Source organism: Ptychodera flava, chromosome 20 (genome assembly GCF_041260155.1).
Source record: "Ptychodera flava strain L36383 chromosome 20, AS_Pfla_20210202, whole genome shotgun sequence".
Taxonomy (NCBI): Eukaryota; Metazoa; Hemichordata; class Enteropneusta; family Ptychoderidae; genus Ptychodera; species Ptychodera flava.
This window is the reverse complement of record NC_091947.1, coordinates 15,434,280-15,441,198: the sequence shown is the minus strand read 5'-3', so window position 1 is coordinate 15,441,198 and position 6,919 is coordinate 15,434,280. Positions and strand designations below refer to the sequence as shown.

The 6,919-nt window shown below is 39.5% G+C and overlaps 1 long non-coding RNA gene across 1 annotated transcript; it reads right to left on the bottom strand.

Annotated features, from left to right (window-relative positions):
- Nucleotides 1-203: 203 nt before the first annotated feature.
- LOC139120154 (uncharacterized) lies at nt 204-1,958 on the bottom strand. The gene is made up of 2 exons (XR_011549052.1): nt 1,787-1,958; nt 204-546 (listed from the first exon to the last, which is right to left on the bottom strand). It is a non-coding gene; the product is annotated as an uncharacterized lncRNA (long non-coding RNA).
- Between the last annotated feature and the right edge of the window lie 4,961 nt (nt 1,959-6,919).

Here is a 6,919-nt window from a genome sequence, read left to right as displayed (position 1 = left end):
ACAAGTCTCTCGCGGACATGAAGTTCACCGCGAATTTATGATATCTCTACTACTATTGCTCTCATAAATTTGAACTGACAGAAATTACTTCGCGTAGAATCCCTCAGACTGACAGCATATGAATGCTTCAAAAGAAGTGCAAACGTCATTTGCCTTAACAAACTGTTTTTGCCTGTAGGTGAAAACAGGTATTATATACTTACTTTAGCCCCATTTGTGGATAAGGTAATTGTTACCTACATGGAGTGATGTCAGCGTGACTCTACATCTGCCTTTTGATTAAAAGGACCGTGTTATGGATAGTGTTCTGCAGATATGCCTGTTGTTGATGCTGTGGTATCTCAAGTAGGCTGTTTTGACTGTGAGGATCTCAAGCTGAGTTGAAGCCCTTGCCACTGTTGTAGAAGCTGATGACAATGATGCTGTTAACTGCCTGCTGCTGAAGACAACTACCATTGGCAGGAACCATACCTGTAACTGCTCTTTTACTTGAGGCACTGGAGCTAGCTGCCTGCTTCTGTGCTACCTTTTTGCTTCGAGCCATGGCTATGGGCAAGGAAAAGAAAACTAGGCAGCAAAAGGAAATTACCTGACTTCCACTGAATAGTTTACAATAAACCAAACCGTTCCAAACTTACGACAGCTGGTCACATGCTAAACTACTGCAAATCTAAGACAGAAAACTGAAATTGCAACGCTCCCTCAATTGGACATATGCACGACTACAGGTGATGAGGAAAAGAAAAGCTCTGGTTGAGTGGTAGCAAGATCCAAGGCATGGAGAATCCACTCAGGGACGCTGCCCTGAAAATACATCCACCCCTTCCGCAGCCAAATGTCATAGTTGCATGCCCAGCCGGTCCCAACAATGAAGGGGCCCTACAACTGAGGGAAAAAACAAGCTGAATAACACAGCTGAACCCAACAATGTGGGAAAAAAACAACAGCGCTACGAGAGCAGCTGACATTCCACCAAAGTGGAAAATGAACAAGCTGTAAAAACAGCAACAACCGACATTGGGGACCTGTAATGGGCTGTAAGCACTGCAACAACTTGAACAAGCCGCGTGGGGAGAAGTATGTAGCAAGATTCACACATAATGATTCCCATGTCCTGGTTCGATGCCACTCTGTCGACACTTCGACCACAGCTAAAACTTAAAAAAAAATTAAAATGATGCCAATGCTCGACAAGCGCGAAGTAAAGCACAACGTTACGTACACTCGTACACTCCGATAATCCCGGCGCATACACGGCGCGTTAGTACCCCGTCACTGTAGAATACTTGTAGCGATGACCGCCATAACCCGACATGTGACCAGAAAACACAAAGGGATTTCCCGCCAAAGCCTCCCTCAAGTTGTTGTACAGGGCGTCTGCACGTGCATTGAAGTCCCGGATGTTTTCTGTACACGGCCCCGGGCACGATGCATAACTTAGCTTACAACTAATGAAAAAACCCGAACGTTGAAATGCCGATGGAAATTCTGCATGAATAAAATAACCCTATGAGCAATAGCCTCTTGTGAATCATGCACACTGCAGAGATCGTTTGTACCGATGCCGAAAATACAAAATCTGGCGAAACGTCTCTCACGTACGATGTCCTCCGAGAAAGTAACCTCCGCTGGTACCCCTCACAAACACGCTTCGAACAAACAGAAAAAATGAGTGAGTTACGGCGCGTGTATTTTCCTAGACGGCGTATGAAAGAATGCCCCAAAAGTACTACACGGATAGGGGCATGGTTTCTTGTGAAGAAAGGAATGTTATAAATACCGTTACCGTTGTTAAAGATCAGATAAGGTCCAGCTGCCGAAATGGCAGTCTTGCCTGGAGGACGTCTCAGGCCAAAAGAGGATGGTACAAGCCCACACGATGACCTCTTGACCCCCGCCACAGGCGGCGCTGTATGAACGTTTGCAGGAGATAAAATTCCTTACTTTTGTAACTTCTTATAACTAATTTATTCAATTACTTTTATGCAAATAAATATATTATCTATATTATTATAAACAATATTATAATTGTATACTTATAAATTCATTTATCCATTTATTTATTGATTCATTGTCATTTATCTATTTATTTCTTATGTGAATGTGTCTATGTGTTTACAGGCCAGCTGCTTCTGCTGGTAAACATTAATTTTTCAGGCAGTGCAGAGCTTTGAATTCATTTTATGTGGTGGCCCACTTGCCCGGAGTAGTTGGGGTAAGTGGGCCAGTCACAAAACATGTCACCATATTAGTAAAATATAACTTGCAGTACTGATTCAATGAGGTGCCATGGAATATTTATTCAATAACATATATGTTTTGATAGATGAATTAAATTGTAATCGAGAATATTCAGTTTATAAATAATTTTGTCAAATTTTACCAGTATTTCCCACGAGAAGTATTTAAAAATGGCCGCCGAAGGAAATCAAGAGAGGAAATAATCGACTCTTGTTATCGAATACAATGTAATATATGCAGCAAAACTTGTACTGTTAACAAGGAGGAGTTATTTATACATGCAAAATACAATGATAAATGTGAATACTAAAATCTTAGAAAAATACGAGATGTTTTCACTTATGTCGTTATATTTGAATGTGGCGGCCATATTGGAAAAAGCAAATACGATTTCTGTCAAAAATCGTGTAATAATTCAACAACTGTCATTGATCGTTGATTATTTGGTGCCATAAACAAATGCACCGTTATCTCTGTCATGTTTACATAGTTATTTTTTATCGAAATAATCATATCAATAGAATACGGTCGAAATCCATGTTATCGCCACTTTCACACATACTAGTGGACACGTGACAAGTAGCAAAACACGCAACCCTAAGAAAAAAATACGGATTTTTACCTGAAATCGGCGCCTCTGCTGACGGTTGCCACCATCGGCTGGATTCGTCTGATGTCTGGTATACTGGAACGTAAACTTGCCGTAAAGGGGGAGATCGCTTTTAACGACAATTTATCGTAAAATGGAAAGTGGCCCACTTGCCCCGACGGCCCACTTGCCCCACTTTCCCCTACTTCATGGTCGAACTGGACGATGTTACATTGCCGACTTTGACACACTGATTGCGATCTGAGAGATATGATCGGAACCAGGACAGAACGGTGCCAGTTATGCCAAATCTTGATTGCAGTCTGTGTAATAGAATGTCATGATCGATCGTATCGAACGCAGCCGACAAATCCAACATGATGAGAATGACGTCCATTTTTAAATATCGTTTAGGGCGCGCACGATGTCATTATGGACCCGCATAGAGCTGTTCTGGTGCTGTGGTTAGGACGGTGTGCACTTTGGCGCTTTGAGAACAGATCAAACCTAGTAAGATGGCTATGTAGTTGCTGTGCAACAATTCTTTAAAGAACTTTTGAAAGAAATGTAAGATTTGACACCGGTCTATAGCTCTTCAGCATGTTTTTGTCCAGGTCCGGTTTTTTCAGGAGTGGCCGAATAATGGCGGATTTGAAATGAGTTGGGACAATTAATGCATGTCCGGAGCGAGCAATTAAAAAAGTCAACTAAGAAAGGTGTGAGGGTATTGACAGATTTCTTGATAATGTCCGATGGTACGACATCAAGGTCACAAGACTTCGTGGAGGATCATTTTATGACTGTCTGTACCTGATCGGCTGTAACCGGATGGAAGTCAGTGAATACATGGGGTGGTAGGATATCATGGGAGTCGACCTGTTGAACTAAAAGTCCGTTTCGAAGCTTCGCTACCTTGGATTCGAAGTAGGTGAGAAATTTGGATGGCAAGTCCGTGAGAGGTATGTTGTTTGGCAATGCATTGGTGTTACTTGCATTCGTGTTTGAAAGTTCGCCAACTATATGCTAAATAGTTTCCTAGAGTCCGCCTCTTGGATACGACGTTGATGGTACCTGGATTTCACGTCATCACAGCGACGAAAGTATTCAGATCGCACGGAGATGAAAATTTGTCGATCTATCTCAAGCTGTGTATTTCGCCATTTCATTTCTAGACGCCGTAGATTTTTCCTGTGTAGTAGGAGTTCCTCAGTGTACCAAGGTGCACGGACTTTATTGATTATAACTTTGGTAGTAACAGAAGGAACAACATCATCTAACACGTCCGTAGCAGTCGCGTGGAAAAAATTTGATAATATTTCAGGATTGATGGAGACACACGGGTAATCAGAGAATTTGGCTGCCAGCTTGACTTGAAAGTCATTGATATTCATCTTCTGATAGTTCCGGCGAGAAGTAGTGACTTTGGAGGCTGTGATCAGAGATGAGAGAATTGTCGATTCTGATAGAATGTAAAAACTGGTCAGCTGATCTTGTGATAAGTAAGTCGAGAGTGTGTCCTTTGATATGTGTTGAACCATGCACATGCTGCTGCAATCCCATCGACTGAAGTAGATTGAAGAGTTTGATAGTGTCCGGTGAAGTGATGTCCTCAAAGTGAAAGTTAAAATCGCCGGCGATAACAAGATGACCTGGTAGAGTTACGGCGCTTTCAAGCAGAGTTGAAAATTCGGAGATAAATTGATTTATAGTTGCGGTATTCTTCGATGATTTTGGTGGACGATAGATAGTAATAATGTTCAGGAGTTGACTGGATGAACGGAGAGTTGTGATTAATGATTCAAATGACTGGTATGCGCAGGACTGCTTTTCAACAACGTGAAGATTAGATCTTGTTACAACAGCCACACCATAACTGCACCCTTCCGTTTAGCTCGAGGTTACTGGTGGACGTTGTAACCGCTGATCGAAGAATGAAACTCCGCCAAGATTGGATCGGACTGACTTTTAATCCAAGTTTCTGTGATTGTTAGAATGTCAAGATGATCCACGACCAAGGTTGTCGCCATGGCAGCGATTTTCCCCTTTATCGAGCGTTTGTGCCATAGTGCTGTAGCTGTACTCAGCTGTAATTTCTTGAAACAAGAAGAGGTCCTTGGGATTTTCACCAGAACGGAGCTCCTTTCATTTTTAGTCGGCGGAACAGTCCTAGGTATTACAACTGTTTGAATAAGGCATTGTTTATTTGCACCCACCTGTTTAGAGATCGGAATCTGCCGTAGTGCCCGTGTCCGAATATGTTCACAAGGCCTCTTTCGATTCCAATGGTCAGTAACAATAGTTGGAATTCGGAACTTGGGTTTTGGGTGTTTCCATCCAGCTTTTCGCCCACGTGGCCTAAGCGGTTGCCAGCGATTGGTCATAGACCGCCAAGAAGAACTCAAGGTGCGACGAACACAGGAAAACGAAGATCGTGCTGCCATGTTGCCAGGCTATCTGATGAGTAGTTTTTAGAGAAATAAAATTTTCTGACCAAAAAGGCAACAATTGCCCCAAAATAAAAATTGAAGATTTCATCATAATTTCAAAAGATCAAATGTAGCTCATCTATAGAAACCTGTATACCAAATTTCAAAGCTATCAGATGAGCAGTTTTGGAACTACACATTTTTTGACCAAAAATGGCAAAAATTGCCCCAAAAATACAAAATTGCAGATTTCATTATAATTTCAATAAATATCATTTAGCTCATCTATAGAAACCTGTATACCAAATTTCAAAGCTATCAGACCAATACTTTTTGAGAAAAACATTTTTTGACCAAAAAATGGCAAAAATTGCCCCCAAAATTACAACATTGCAGATTTCATCATAATTTCAATAATTATCATTTAGTTTATCTGTAGGAACCTGTATATTAAATTTCAAAGCTATCAGATGAGTAGTTTTCGGAAGTACACATTTTTTGACCAAAATGGTAAAAACTGCCCCAAAAATACAAAATTACAGATTTCAGCAGAAATTCAATAGTAGTTTTTAGAGAATAAAATTTTCTGACAAAAAAGGCAACAATTGCCCCAAAATAAAAATTGAAGATTTCATCATAATTTCAAAAGATCAATGTAGCTCATCTATAGAAACCTGTATACCAAATTTCAAAGCTATAAGATGAGTAGTTTTGGAACTACACATTTTTTGACCAAAATGGCAAAAATTACCCCAAAAATACAAAATTGCAGATTTCATTATAATTTCAATAAATATCATTTAGTTCATCGATAGAAACCTGTATACCAAATTTCAAATCTATCAGACCAGTACTTTTTTGAGAAATACATTTTTTGACCAAAAATGGCAAAACTTGCCTTAAAAATGCAAATTTGCATATTTTTGCACAATTTGAACAAATCTGAAATAGATCATCCCTAGAAACATATCTACCAAATATCAAAGCTATATGACTAGTGCTTTTGAAGAATATTTTTAAAGATTTTTTTACCAAAAACGACAAAAATTGCCTTAAAAACACAAATATGCAAATTTCACCACGATTTGAACAAATCTGACTGTAGTCACCCTACGTAAACTGCACATCAAATTTCAAACAATCGGACAAGCGGTTTCAGAGAAGATGATTTTTTACCAAAAACACCAAAAAAATGCCCCAAAAATCAACCTATTTGATAAGCTCCGTGTCGCTGACAGCGGAGCTAATAAAAGCTGTCTGTCCAGCAGTTTTAAAGATGATTACAATTTTTTGACCCAAAATAACAAAAATCGCCCAAAACTTGTATTTTTGCTAATTTTGTCGTAATTTCAACAAATTGGATGGGTAACACCCTTGCAAATATCCAACCTGAATTTGAGAGCAAGTGGGCTGGCAATTTCGGAGAAGAAGGATTTTTACTTAAAATGAGGAAAATAACCAAAAAATTCAGCAAAAATACAAAATTTAAAATATTTTCACAATATACATAAAACTGTATAAGGTCCACCAAAGGTACTTGCACACTAATTTTCAAAACAGGGATTCTTGCGTTAATCAGTTTTTACTATTTCTACATTTTTTAAGCTCATTTGCATAATTTGGGCAATGCAAACTTCATTTGAATAAAATCTCATCTATAGCC